The following is a 16,425-nucleotide window of genomic DNA, read 5'->3' on the forward strand; positions in this document are numbered from 1 at the left end:
TCGTTCAGGGGTTTATATGGGCCGGGCCGGGCTGTCTGCAATGCCCACAAAGTTTTTTTTCTAATTTGAATGTGGGCTGCGGAATCACAGCTCCAATTCTTTTCCAAAATTCAACGAGGACGTTTGGAAGTAGGTAGCTCGAGTTCTAGCGCCTGGACCTACAATGGAACATAAAATTGTAAATTAGAATTCTAATGGGTACCTATTTTTGTTTTCGTTTTCTTGGTGCAATTTTTTTCTGGTCACTACCTGTGTGTATATAGGTAGGCGAGAACTTACTTAGCATGTACTTTATTATTTCTAGAAACAAGTATTATTACTTATAAATGAACACGGTAGCCACTTAGCAGTATTTCATTACTTCAACATAAAGCTATTTTATTTTAATCCAATTTTTATATGGGCTTGGCGTTGTGCACCAATAACATAAACCCGCGTTCAGATCTTTTGGGTTGGGCCTAGAATTGTGAATTGGCACTTAAGTTTTAGGCCTTTAGGGCATGGTTCATGGAAATGAATTGGCTCTCGTGGAATTGATCTTTACCACATAAGTGGCATGGCAAAATGGAACTTACCTATCACATCGGATGTTTGATACTAATTAGGAGTATTAAATATAGTCTAATTACAAAACTAATTGCACAGATGGAGTCTAATTCGCGAGACAAATCTATTAAGCCTAATTAGTCCATGATTTGACAATGTGGTGCTACAGTAACCATTTACTAATAATGGATTAATTAGCCTTAATAGATTCGTCTCGCGAATTAGACTCCATCTATGCAATTAGTTTTGTAATTAACTCATGTTTAGTCCTTCTAATTAGCATCCGAACATCCGATGTGACCTTTTAGCACCTCGTATCCAAACACCTCCTGAGTTTTGAATATGACATTAGTTGGAACATGGAAGTGAGAAACAAGACATGGTCTGCAATTCACAGGGGTAATCTCAAACTATGATCATATATGAGTGTAAATTGCACCCACCATATAATAACATGCATTTGGTCCAAAAAGTAGCAAAATGTGCAAATGGATACACGAACTTGTTAAATGTATGCATATACGGTCACATGTGGTGCACGTAGATATATTTTGCCACAGTATCAGATGACATGGATTGTTTTATGCATACAACCCCTTATCTTTATCCTCTCTTCTCATATAGGTTTTCACCGTGCCCACCGGCCACCGCTCTCGTTTATTTGACACCGGTAAAACAGATTTGTTCACCAATCTATTCACTGATGTCAAAGAAACAAGTTTTCATTTCAAGGTATTTTTTGTTTGGACTGCTAGAAAACAAATGTAGGCACAAATAAAAACGAACGGCATGTGTGCCAATTAACACCACATTCGCGCATTGCAAAGTATAAATGATAGCAAAAGGTCAAATAAGCAAGCAATTGGAATGTTAAGATGCTACTTCAAATTTGAAGAATACAAACTAATATTTCTTGCACTTACATTGCCAAAAAAAATTTTAAAAATAAAAATGGATGGGCCTGTGAATTTTATTAGATGAATTAGTGATTAAATTGCTATGCTCTTCTACTGATAAATGGTTATTGCAAAAGTTTCAACCAAACAATGACAATGAAGTGATTAACATTACCATTTGTTTTTTATCTGCTTGTTGCCTATCATGCCGCTGGTCACGATTTGGATCGAGATCGGATGGGGCATTTGGTCAGGTTTGGATCGAGTCTGAGGGGTTGTACCCACTAAACTTTAGCACCTATCATATTGGATGTTTGGATACTAATTAGGAGTATTAAACATAGTCTAATTATAAAATTAATTACACAGATGGAGTCTAATTCGCGAGATGAATCTATTAAGCCTAATTAGTCCATAATTCGACAATGTGGTGCTACAGTAACCATTTGCTAATAATGAATTATTTAGAATTAATAGATTCGTCTCGCGAATTAGCACAGGATTCTGCAATTAGTTTTATAATTAGCTCATGTTTAATCCTTCTAATTAGAATCCAAACATCTGATGTGACACTGCTAAAGTTTAGCACCTCATATCCAAACACCCCTTGATTCATCAGGAGAGAATCCGTTCATTCACTAGGCCTTGGGCCTTCACCTCAGAGCTGCTACTGGGCTGGCCTAGAAACAACATCAAGCATATTCAGTCTCAAGCACCCAGCGCAAGTCATCTTCTTCAAGCGCTTGCTCTTCATCTTCTTGGCGGCCACCTGCTCGGCAGAAAATGGAGGGGCAGGGGCCAGCGGCAGGAGAAGAGGGTTATGTGAAGAGCACACCGGTAGCTGGGGCGGCCGCCCCACCCCGCCTAAACGTGGCTCCGTCCTACTTCGGATGTAACATTAACAAAGCGACAAAGCATTTGTTTTGTTTGGTTCGCACAAGAGAGGGAAGTAACACACGCAGGGTTTATCACCGAAACTACGAGAAATCTTCTTACTAGTGACGAACAAAAAAGTATCATAAACGTGTTTTTTATCATAAATTGTGACTTATGATGCGGGAGTGAGAAAACCCTTCATCATTAGTCGAGCGTATAAACCGCGACTAGTGACGTTACTTATTTTGATATGTCACTAAGATAATAACGAATGAAAATTCGTGCCACATGTCGTCATAAAACTAGCTCCTGCGTAGCATGCCATGTCGGACCACAATCTGATGTGGCACAACGGTTGTGATGAATTTTTTCGTCATATATTGAATTAGGCTCATTTCTTGTTGTGCCGAGTCCAATAATTATTGTTGTCATAGATTGATTTAGGCACAATTTTTTTGACTGAGCCCAATAATTGTTGACGTGATAATATAGTTTAGGCTCAATTCTTGTTGAATCAAGTGCAACATATGTTGACATCATAACTTTATTTAGACCCAATTCTTAATGGATTTAGTCGAACATTTGTTGGTGTCATAACTTTGTTTAAGCCCACGAAATAATGAGCCGAGGGGGCGAGCTCACGAAATTTTGGGCCCAGCTATTTTTAGGTGTACAAGTAGCGCTTAATTAAAACATAATATAATTTAATGTTACATAAAAATCAATTCTGTAATTGATAGCACAATTAATCTGTACACACCACACATACAAATAAATGTTTCTCATCACACTTTACACATTATTATTCATGACCAAAGAACAAGCACAAGCATATTGTCTATAAGAGATCATAAACCACTACACATGATATCTCTCCGACCAAAAACAAAGCTGGCCTAGAAACACACTGAGCACAAACCATAATACTCACAAATCAGCACAAGCAACTAGGAGGACATGAGCAGATGTCTAAGAAACCCATTGACCTTACCCTAAAATTTAGCAGTTGACGAAGGAGGTACTCAGTTTCTCTTACTGCTTTCTTCAAACTCTCAATCTCTTCAGACTGCATTATCATTGCTGCATTTGAAGGTTGTGCCTTCCTCTTCAAGTCGCTCAGAATTTGTTATCTTAGTTCTATAGCTTCTTATAGCCCTCCCAAAGAAACTTCAGATCTTGAGCTTGTAGCTGAGACTGGCTGCACGGCCATATAATCAAGGAAGGGATTGAAAATTATGAGGACTAGAATTTGGTAGTGCAACCACAAGGATTGTTTTTAATATTTCAGCCTACAAATGAAAGGAGCAGAAGTCAAACTTCAATCTTAAATAAAGCAACTGAATAAATTAAACAATACAAGATCAGGATAATCACTTGTTTAGTTATATACCACGACATGTGATTGAATTTTAGCAATGTAGGAACGTGGTACTAGACCCTACACAATAAGTATTTGATCAGTTGTCATAGATATAAGGAACAGAATATACCATGACCATAGAAATGCAGATCTGGCCTTGCAGATAGATCTAGAGTGGACAAGGTAAGAGAAGGATCTCAAATCTAACACAATACACTAAGAAATTTACATTTCGCTAAAGAAATACTCCAGCAACATGGGGGCCGTGGCCACATCTAGGCGTAACTAGGCTCCGCTCCGCTCCAGACAGAAATAAACTTAAGTAGAGTGCTCTCCGGTGAAGCAGATGTAGATCTAGAAAATTGGAGGGGACTATAGAAAAAAGAAATGAGATTCTCACTTGTTGAGCTCGAAGATGCAGTGGTGCATCGTTGGACGGGGCAACCGGTGCTTGCGCAACATCCTCGCTCAACTGCTCAGCTGCTCAAGCATAGGCGCAGCCGTTGCAAGAACTCTGAGATGTTCCCTTAAGAGTGTTGCCGACCATGCCACACCTTGATGGCCCCCGCCCATGGAGCTTGCCGCCGCCATCGAGGTACCCCGCGACCACCGAGGTCAGCCGCCACCATAGATCTAGTTGGACTTTAGAACCAGCAGAGAGGAGAGTGCTAATTTTGGAAATACAAGGCGGGAGTTTGGAGGGGCACTGCGGTAGCCATATTTTTATTATTTGGGGGGAGGCGAGGGAATACAGAATTTGAAGATTCCGCTTTTAAATTCCTGGGAGCGAAATGAAAATTTGGTAAGCTGCACTTGCTGTGGGGTCACTGACAAGATTGTGCGCTCTTATCGAACCATTTGTTAGCGAAGCTGGGTGGGTTAACATAGGCGGAAGACGAATATCTGGAAGAGGCCCATGCTTCAGTGAGCCTGTGCGCTTTTCCATTCGCTGACCACAAAGGGGAATAGTTGTTTCTCCAACTATAAATCTTACACGTCTGTTTTCTTAACTCATGTGGATGTTAGGATTTTCCTCTTTTGATCCTGCCAAAGTGCACTCGTGTACCCGCCGAATATTTTGCATGCCTACCCGTGAGCGAAAGCCTGCATATTCCACCATATACTTGTGGCAGGATTCTTGATCAGTGTAGGCCTGCGTATTCCGAGCATCCCACATATTTTCATGGCTACTATGATTCCGTGAGGCGTGAGCTGGGAGAAGGTGCATTGCGTTATTGATTGGTCATGGTGCTTCAATAAATAGGAGTGCCTCTAAGGCCTTTGCTCATCGGCTCTTCATCTTACACGCATTGTTTAATGGTTATGCTAGGCGACCTACTTGGTTCTGCGCCCTGTGAGAGGTGAGCCCATAGCTTCCGCATCTTATTTATAGGTTACCATCATTGCTTATAATTTTTAGTTCTGTTGGTAAGTGTCTATAGGAGGATGGATGGTCAAGCAAACGGAGCAAGTAACTTCAATGTTGTGCCACCTCCGCAGCAGCCAGGTTTTGTTGATCCATATGATCTGTACAACATGAAGAAGCAGACGAGGATGAAACAGATGAGCTGAAAAAATCTGAGTTCACTTGGCTGCAGGACCACGGTTACACTCATGTGCTTTGCAATGGTTGCTTTGTGTTCCCTTACTGCTTTCTTGCCCACCGAACGTGGCGTATTCGTGATATCCTGCATCATGCTTCTGGCATTGGTCGCTTGGGTCATGTTACCCTAGACTTGAGGGGTAGGCATCGTGCATTGGAGGACTATCTTCACAGTGAACCTCGTTTTGCTGCATTCCGTGGTGCCACAGGTATGCCGAAATAAGCTTATGCCACATCCATCTCCGTGATCATGTCTGTTGTATCCTCGTTCCCATGTCCGTGTCCGATGCATTGCATCTGCGTGTTGTGACACTCTCTTGTAATAGAGATGACTTTATTTGTATCGTCTGGATCAATGGTTTTAGCCTATCGGTGCCTGGTGACACTGCACCAGTTTAGTATTTAAAATTTGTATAGTTTCGTTGTTGTGTGTGTGCTTGTGCCACTGTACGAGTGTGGATCTGTGGGGATGTATCATGTATGTGTACTTAAGAATGCGATCTAATAAGAACAGTCATGGTTTGTTCATTACTATTTTAGAACAGAGGAACTTACATTGTGTATGTTCTTATATAAGCTGATAGTCCTCTGTACTCTGCTCCCTATTTAAGGCACAAAAAAATCCCCTGTTGTTCACTGCCTCTACTCTCTTCCCCGCGTCTTTCCAATCTCCACCGCTACCAGACGAGCTGCTCGTCCTCATGCCCAAATCCACCAGCATGGCTCAGAGCCAGACAAGCTTCTCAGAGCGCACGAACACACTCTTCACCATGGCAAAATACCTCTCCTAGGAGTTTGGCGCCCACATCGCTGTCATCACATTCTCCCCCATCAGCAAGCCCAAAGCCTATAAATTTTGCATGACCAATTGGGAACACTTTATTTTTCACTTGCATGGGGGATCCCTCTTAATTTATGACGTTTTTGCACACCTTATTTTTCAGCAAATGCTTACATGTGGGACTCTGGTTGGTTTATCATATTTTTGCGAACCTTATATTGTCACAAAACCAGCATGTAACAGTGAGTGGCGATTTCTTTTTGGCTACAATGGCAACTTTTATGACGTTCCATAACTTTGTCACTAAATTTGCTCGAATGTGAAACTTTATGATGTTTTCAGCTAGAAACGTCATAGATCTATGATGAGAACAAATGTGTCATAAAATTTTCATCATAAATCAACACATTTCTTGTAGTGCTGAGACATGACGCAAAAAAAGATGATTCTAGCCCTCAACAGTGGTTTCCCAGGCACGCAGACCTGTTCCACATCAATGTGGTCTACCTAGGCAAGCTGTTGAATGCAAGAGCATCTCGCTTGCCGCTATGCTTCTTGGCACCTCTACGATTGGGATGATCCTCAGGGTCATCGGTAAAGATGTTTGTGTCAACGATGGTGGCAGTAGTGGCGGCTGGGCTGCTGATCAATCCACCTGGAGGAGTCATGGCGGAAGGAGCGAGGAGGCAAGAAAAGAATCCCGTCATGCATGAGTTCAACATTCGTGCTGATCAAGGCGTGGCTTGTAGGAGTATGCAAAGCCCCGAGGCGGTGAACCTGATTGGCCATGGTCGATTCATTGATAGCTAATCCTCAAATAGTCTGTCGATGTTGCAGCGTTGTGTTCTTGCTATCACTATGCCAGAATTGATTTGTGTTGGCTCAGGAAATTTAGTGCGCTGGTGGGCGTGATTGGTACCTGCCAGCACAAAGCTTCCCTGGGCCGGCGGGGGAGCACCCGCCAGCAAAGATGCCACTGTGCTGGCGGACGACATAAGCACCCGCTAGCACAAATCCTACCCAAACAACTTCTTTCCCAGCCAATCTTCCAATTGGAGCTTGCCCGAGAGGAGCTCGGGAAAAGCTCAGAAAACACTAAATTTAAGGGGGAAGGTTTTACTCTTGATTTCTTTGGAGGAGGTTGCTGTATAAGGTGAGTTTGTGCCATTTCAACCTTCCTTTTCAACTTGCATCCATTATTTCTAGCTTCATTAGGTTGTCATCTAGATCTAGATCTAGACTTAGAAGAGAGAGAAAATAATTAGAGATGGAGTATTTTTGTATATAAAATTCTATGGTCATATTATAACCATTGCAATGCTATGTTTGTCATTTTAATATAATATACAATTGAGTTTGATTATATGTTTCCTACTTATTAATTATTAGATCCATAGTTTTAATTAATGAGGTTGATTGAATTTAATATATAATTGAGTTTGATTGTTTTATTCCTACTTATTAGTTATTACATACATGATTTAATTGAGTTTCATTAAATGTAATATAGAATTAAGTTTGATTAATTTACTATAGAATTTATTTTGATTATTTTTCTTCATACTTATTGATTATTGCACCCATAGCTCATTAAATTAGTTAATATACACTGCAAGAAATGTGTTGATTTATGATGAAAATTTTATGATATATTTGTTCTCGTCATAGATCTATAACGTTTCTGGCTGAAAATATCATAAAGTTTCACGTCCGAGCAAATTTAATCAGATAGCTGACCTTCCTGGCCAACACAATGAGCTGCTAATCAACTAGCTAACATGCAAGCTAATTAATTAGCCAAAATACACGTGCATGCATGCAACACATACACATGTATGCAACACCAAACACCACGCACATGTCCGGCATCACTAGCCCAGCCATGCACATCTAATCCACAGCTACACCACGCACATGTCTGGCATCACTAGCCCAGCCATGCACATCTAATCCACAGCTACGCCATCCATGCCACATTTCGCCGTGACGTCATCTTCCAAAAGCAAAGTGAAAAGATCATCCTAGAAGATCAAAAAAAATTTCTCCCCCTTTCTTCAAAAATAACATCTCCCCTATGAGAAACCATAGAAGAAAGAAAACAAAAATATCCATGTAAATATGCAATGTGGAAAACTATCCCCCTTTGACAATGGATTCATCAAGAACACGTAAGAGAAGAGAACAAATCTTTTTTATGCTATCTCTCCGACGGCACCGGTCTCTGATGATGAACGGACCGTGGAGGGGGAATCGGAGCAGGCCGAGGCACAATGCGTTCACAAGAACACCAACCGAGCCGCTAGGCGACAAGAGATCCTCAATGCTCCTGAGAATGCTAACGGCGATGGAGACCATGCTGAGTCCCACCGAGACAGGAGGAAAAGGTCGCGAGGCAGCAAGCAGCGCACCCTTCGCCCCCGTAACCTTGAGCAGGAGTTCACCGTGGAGTAAGGTGATCATAAGGTTTACATGACTCCAAAGGAGAACCCTGTCGCTGCCAGCGAAGAGCTCGCCAAACTTATTCCCGACACTCCAGGATTGGCTCGAGCGCAAGTGATGGTCCAAACCACCATGACCCTGATCAACCGCATGAACCCATCTACGCCAATTTGATAGAAGCGGGGCAGAACTTCCAAGATGCAACGCTCTGGCTCATGGCGATACAAAGACCTCAGCGATCGGATCAATTGAGGACGCAACGCGAGGCACACGATCAATCGCCACGTCTCCCACTGAGAGGATGAAGAGATCCGGCACAGGGAGGAGTACGACCGAGAGCACGGACCTCCCTAGTGGGGCGGACGTTGTGGCAAGACGCCCAAACTTGAGTTGGAGAGCAGCTATGAGGAATCCAACTATTCGGACTACTCAGACTCCGTGAGCGATGGTTATACCTCTGGAGAAAGACCAGTCGGCCGTTCTCGTAAAGGTCGGGGAAGAGCTCTATCATACCAAGTCACATGGCCACGTGGTTTCAAGCTTTCTGACGTCGACAAATATGACAGGAAGTCAAATCCTACCCAATGGCTCCAGATATACTCCATCGCTATCAATGTAGCAGGGGGTAACTCCGACATGATGGATAATTAGTTACCCATCATACTCACCAAAAGATTGTCACAACTGGTTGGCAGTGCTCCCACGAGACGCCATTGACAACTGGGGATAGCTTTGTCTGCTGTTCACTAGTACACTGGCACCTGGGAAAGGCCTTGAAGCAAAAGGCTCCTAGGTTAGATCCGCCAGTAGAAGAATGAGATGCTGCTAGGCTATATCCGTTGGTTCTTCGAGAAGAACTCGGTCCCCTTCTTTGAGGACCATGACGTGATGAGCGCCTTCCAGAACGGCCTCACCAACAGCAAGCTGATCGACAAGTGGACTAGGAAGCCATCGAAAAACGTCAAGGAGATGTTCGCCATTACCTGTAGCATGGCAGACGGAGAAGAGGTAGAGAAGGAGCAACTCAATGAGTTCAAGGCCCGATGGGAGGAGGAAAGCCGTTCCCGCCCAAGGGCTCGTGATGTAGAAATACGCATTGGCTGTCCTGAATCTTCCCGCAGGGGAGAACAGCGCAGCTGGAAGTGGAAGATGGCTAAAGTCATCGCTGCGATGCAACAAGCAAGGACACATGAGTCCTGAGGAGTTCCAGAAGATGCTGGAGATGCAATGCCCGTACCACAAGAACCACAAGCACAGGACTTGAGAATGCTTCGGCCTCAAGAGGGCCTTCTCGAGAAAGGGTTACGGGAAACCACCTTGCAAGGATGACAAGGACAAGGAGCCACGCAAGGACCATCTCACCGATGAAGACTTCCAGACGGCTGACAGGACCATCAACATGATCTATAGCGGGCTCGAGCAGTTCAAGTCCAAGAGGCAGCAGAAGGTCACCCAGAGGCAGATTGTCTACGCTACCGAGCCAGCCACTCTAGAATACCTGCAGTGGTCCAAGGTTCCCATCACCTTTAGCAGAGCTGACCATCCAGGTGTGGTGAGGAAGATATCCCCTGGTCATCAACCCCACGATCCGCAACGTGCACCTTGGAAAGGTCCTCATTGACGGTGGCAGTGGATGAAACATCCTTTTTGCCAATACGCTCAAGGAGATTGGTCTCTGCACCGTGGATCTGAATCCAACACAGATTCCTTTCTTTGGCATCGTCCCGGGCGACCCAACGGTCTCCCTGGGACAGATCACACTATCGGTTACCTTCGGTACGATCGAAAACTACCATACCGAGTACCTCCGCTTCATCGTGGCTGACTTCAACACTGCCTATCACAACATACTCAGTAGACCAGCTCTGGCAAAGTTCATCGTTGTTCTACACTACATCTACATGATCATGAAGATGCCTGCTCCAAATGGAGTCATCATGGTCTTGGGCAACGTGCGCACAGTGGACGACTACGAGAGGGAAAACCTTCAAATCGCAGCCACCCTGGAGCTCTTGGCACGCATGGAGGAAGTTCTCACCGCCTCTAAGAAGACAGTACCGGACAAGCTGGAGATCCCGACTAAGAAGCCAACGACAGAGGCGATCAGGGAGAAGTCGTAGGAGATGAAGAAGGTGTCGCTTGGCCTTGAAGACCCGTCTAAGACGGCGACCATAGGGGCCAACATGGACCCCAAATAGGAAAGTGTGTTCGTCGAGTTCCTCCAGGCCAACTGGGATATTTTCGCATGGAAACCAGTGGATATGACAGGGGTCCCAAAGAAATTTGCCGAGCACTCCTTAAAGGTCGATGTGAAGGCTAAACCGATCAAGCTAAAGCTTCGTCATTTCACACAAGACCGCAAGGAGGCGCTTAGGGTAGAGATTACAACGATGTTAGCAGTCAGTTTTATAAAAGAGGTGTATCACCCCGACTGGTTAGCTAATCCAATTCTTGTAAAGAAAAAGAATAAGGAATGGAGAATGTGTGTTGATTATACTGATCTCAACAAACACTACCCTAAAAACCCCTTCACCCTCCTACGAATAGATCAAGTCGTAGATTCCATGGCATGATGTGTCCTGCTCTGTTTTCTCGATTGCTACTCGGGCTATCACTAGATAAGCCTGAAGGAAGAAGACCAAATCAAGACATCATTCATCACTCCCTTTGGTGCGTACTGCTACACGACTATGTCTTTCGGTCTCAAGAACACCAGTGTAGCATACCAGCGAGCGATCCAAGTGTGCATAGACTCGTAGATCGGAAAAAATGTCGAGGCTTATGTCGATGTCATGGTCATCAAGACCAGAGAGGCTGATTTGCTAATTAGTGACCTAACCGAGACGTTCAACAACCTTAGGAGGTTTCGGTGGAAACTGAACCTGAAAAAATGCACTTTGGGCATTCTGTCCAGGAAACTACTCGGCTTCATCGTCAGCCACCGCAACATCGAGGCTAACCCGGAGAAGGTCAATGCGATCACTCGGATGAAGAACACACATACAAGGAGACGCTCTACCTCTACATCTCTGCTACTACCCATGTAATCAACACGGTACTGGTGGTTGAGCGATTAGAAGAAGGACACATATACATCGTCCAGCGACCGATTTACTTCATTACTGAAGTACTGACGGAGTCCAAGGTCCACTACAATTAGGTGTAGAAGCTGCTATACGCACTTCTGATCACCGCCAAAAAGCTGAAGCACTACTTCGAGGCACACAAGATCGTTGTAGTGTCCTGCTACCCCATAGGCGATATCTTGCACAACAGAGATGCCATGGGGTGAATCGTGAAGTGGTCCATAGAGCTTGCTACGCACGACATCACCTTTGACCCCCGGATCCCCATCAAGTTGCAGATTCTATCCGACTTCGTGGTCGAGTGGACCAAGATCCAGACACCCTTTCCAAAGGAGGAACTCGAGTACTGGTCCATGTATTTCGATGGATCACTCAAGATTGAAGGAGGCAGCGCTGGAATCTTGTTCATCTCCCCAAAAGGAGACGTGCTCAAGTACGTTCTGTAGATAATGTTCCCAGTATCGAACAATGCTGCAGAGTACAAGCGGCCCTTCACGGGTTACGCATCGCAATTTCACTTGGGATCAAGCGTCTTATTGTCAGAGGCGACTCGGTGCTCGTGATCAACCAAGTGAACAAAAACTGATCAAGAACCAGCGAGAAGATGGGCACCTATTGTGCGGAAATACGGAAATTGGAAGGAAAGTTCTACATACTAGAATTCCATCATGTCATCCGCGACAACAACATGGCAACCGACTCACTAGCCAAGATGGGGTCCACCAGGTTGGCAGTGCCTCGTAGGGTCTTTGTCCAGGACCTTATAAAACCTTCGATAAAGAACCCCTAGGGGCAAGAGGAAGCCGTAGCATCAACTTCAGCTCCCCCACAAGGCGGCCTCAACGACATCCTAATGATCGAGCCTGAGCTTGACTGGATAGCAGAATCAGGAACTTCATTAAAGATGGTGCGCTTTTGTAGCTTGAATCCAATCTGGATTGAGAAATGCGAGTGCTCCACGAGCAGATCACTCGGAGGAGCAAAAACTACATCCTCATAGGAGACAACCTTTACCGCCGAGGGGCACAATCACACGTCCTCCTGAAGTGCATCTCCCAGGAAGAGGGATGATAGCTGCTCCATGAGATCCACGCGTGTCGTCCATACATCTATGGGCCCACTAGAAGGTTTGGACAGTCCTAGATACGGGGCTATACACCAAGACGTGTCAGATATGGAGACTATGGTGCAGGACGGTGTGGTCTAAGTGGAAGACAAAGAACTACTCGAGGATTAGGAAACTACTCGTAGCAAATAGAGTAGGACTCTCTAGTAGAATCCGACTAGTATTCTTGTAAACAACCAACCTGTAACCCTGCCCCTAGCAATATAAGGCTAGGCAAGGACCCCCTCCTAACAAGTTCCATCAATACAATACAACCAACACACAGGACGTAGGGTATTACGTGACATAAGTGGCCCAAACTTGTCTAAATTGTGTGTTCGAGTTCACTTTTGAGTTCCTGATCTCGGTGAGCCCCACACATAAAATACTACCTCAGGCACCCCCTCAGTATGTTGTCGAGTCTAAACACCGACAATAGGTGTGCCAGGTCTCTCGCAAAGAATCCACTGGTGAACTCGATGGCTCAAGTCATCATCAAGCCCACCGTCGCATTCGAAGCGGGCATGACATTCATCTTCGGCTCCTGGGTTTGTGTCATAGATGGCCCTGGAAAATTCCACCACCACATTGCGCTGGCCCTGGAGGAGAAATAGTACGACATCAACATTCATCGCCAAGCTTTGGAGGATTTCATCGAGAAATTCAATGAAATTTTTGACCTATTCAGAGGTTCAGGGGATAAGTCTGAGTACAGCTTGACTACTCCCACTAGTCAGATTGATTCCCACGAGCTGGCGCTTAAGCCATCATGCGAATCAGTCTACAATACAAGTCAATTCCTGTTCGAACTCCGAAACTCGGGTGCTGCCTACCAAGCTACCCTATCTAGATCTCAATCCAACTCGGATTTGATCAACAACCTCAACTAGTACTTGATCCGGATGAGGAAACTCCATTATCAGGTCCACAACAGGGCCTGGTTATCACATCTACTCCACAAGGCAGATTCGTATACTGATCCAACATGAAGCCACCCGCTCTCACCAAAGATGACAAGTCACGCCTTGTTTGCCTACCTTCGCACTCTCCTGTACCAGGAGGGAACCCCTCTGTCACCCATCTACGAAGAAGATGGCTCCACGGAGGTCATCACGTCAAGTTCAGTAGGTATTCTCCGAAGTGGGAACTTCTCGCCATCATTACTCCACAAGGAAGTGAGGATGAAGATCCACCAAAAAGGTATCTGCGATACGAACGTCACCTAGATGACGTCTTGCAGGATGAGCTCACCGTCAATTGAGAAGGAGAAGAAACTGAAGCTTAAAGGAATCGACAACAAGTAAGAAACGCTGCAAGAGCAGAGCGTCACCACCGCCTTACAGCTGACCTACCCATCATGAACTTGGATCACGCATTTGAAGCAGTTCAATCATGTCAGCACCATACTCCTCTCACCACCATCGCATCCATTGACTTGATTACTTGGGTCATGCCATAAACTAAGTACACCAGACAACTCGCTCAACTGGTGGAGCGCGTGTATGAACAATTCGATCAACAAAGCCCAATACACTCGGTTCGACGCACCTCATCCCAGCATGGTAGCAGCCATAGAAGTCGAAATGAGGGTGCTAGAAACAAGGACACCAGAATTGAGGGCGCCAGACCGAGTCAAGCCAGAGCAGAGGATAGTCGCGCGGAACCCCCGGGAGGCCGTGGGCACCGTGGGCCCCATGTAGAGCCTGAATGCCTAGTACATGACCTCCGTCACAAGATCAACAATAGCCATGATGCCCGTACAATCATTGAACGGCATCACCGCAAACGCGAGCAAAAAGTCGAGTACTTGGGAGAAGATTCTGACGGGTTCCATGCCTTCTGAAAACGAGTACGGCAAATAGTTCTACCCGACAAGTTCAAACCTCCGGGTATGACTAAGTATGATGGCAAGTAGGACCCAGCCCAATGGCTATGGTGCTACTCGTTGTCAGTTCAGGAGGTAGGAGGAAACGATGACACCAAGGTCATCTACTTCCCCATCTGCATGGAGGCAGGGCCACTCACATGGCTCGAGTCCCTAGAGAAGAACTCCATCGACATGTGGAATCACCTCAAGGCAGCATTCACAAACAACTTCACAGGGGCAATGCAGCGTCCTGGCAACAGGATCGACTTGTCTCAAGTCAAGCAGCGTCCTGGCACAAGGATCGACTTGACAAGAAGGCCACTATCATGGACATCACGAAGCGGGACGCCATAGATTGCTTCCAGAATGGTCTCTACGACCGCTGGATGTTCCAAGATTTTGGTAGGAGATGCCTGGAAGATCTCAAATCTCTCAAGATCATGATACAAACCTGAGGAGATGAAGAAGACAAAGAAATCAAGATGTTCGAGTCTAGTCGTAACAGAGGCCAGAACAACAACAACCAGAATAACGGCCAACGCAACCACAAGAACTGTAATGATCAACCCAATAATGAAATCCAAGGCAACTACTCGGGTGGTCAAAATCATAAGAGGAAGCCAAACAATACTATCGCAGCGATGTCCCACTCTTCCAAGAAAGGTGGCGGAATCAAGAAAGGACTCCATTCAAAGAGCTCCTGAAAAAGCAGTGCCCATGGCACCCACACTCTAAGCACTCTGCGATGGATTGCTATATCCTGCGCAGAGTCATGAAAGATCTACTGGAACCTTCTAGAGCAAAGGATAAGGGTAAGGCCAAAGAAGACGAAGACGATGGGGACAACGACAAATTCCAGAACCCATCCAACACTGTCAACTTCATCTTTGGCAGCACACCGGGTATTGCTACTAAGTGGTCCTAGAAACTAGCCCTCCGAGAGATCATATCCATTGAACCAGCAATGCCTATGTTCCTCAAATGGTCCGAAGGATCAATGGACTAGTTTCTCAGACCTAAGATGCTACCATCTCATCTTGGACCCAATAGTCGCAGGCTCTCGACTCACAAAAGTACTCATTGATGGTAGCAGTGGTCTCAACGTACTCTTCGCCAAGACTTAGGAAGATTCGACCAGGGAGGTACGTTGCACCGGCCACACTAGTTCCTTTCTGCACTTGAATCTTGGGGCGAGATTCCTTTAAGGGGGGTAGACTGTAACAACTCTACCTAAATTACGTGCTTTTAAATCTAAACAAGAGGTTAGTCACTAAGCAAAAGAGGTGGAATACCCATTTTGACCCTAAGAAACTCTTTTTGGAGTTTAAAATACAACTTGAGATTTTATATGCAAACATAAAATTTTACCCAAATAAGCGTTGTAAAACTTTTGATTTCAAACAACTTCTGTTAAAGGCGCTTTGTCTATTTCGGAGTGGGAGAAGGCCAAAAAAAGGAATCAAAACAGGAGTATTAAAGAACCCCTATAAACCACCTAAGTCTTGGAATTCAAGTTTTCCTCCAACTTTGCAACCTGTTATCTCACGAATTCATATCTAAACTCAAGTTAGGCCCTTAATAAAAGTTGTAGTCCCTTGAGTGTGTTCCAACTTTGTTACACTGACCCAAGTCCAAATTGAATCCAAACCTGTTCTAAATCATGGTTAAAGTTGGGTAAAACAGTCAACTCAGCCCCCTGGACATTACAACACTAAGTCTGGAAACTGTCCAGAGTGCGCATCTTGGCGAGGGCGTTCCTCCAAATTTTTGAATTAAACTCAAGAAAAACCTTAAATAGAAGTTGAAGTCCTCAGTTTGGAGAGCAACTCCTTTAACAACACTTTGGTCTAATTCAACTTAGAAGCT

This window comes from Setaria italica, chromosome III, assembly GCF_000263155.2.
Source record: "Setaria italica strain Yugu1 chromosome III, Setaria_italica_v2.0, whole genome shotgun sequence".
Lineage (NCBI taxonomy): Eukaryota > Viridiplantae > Streptophyta > Magnoliopsida > Poales > Poaceae > Setaria > Setaria italica.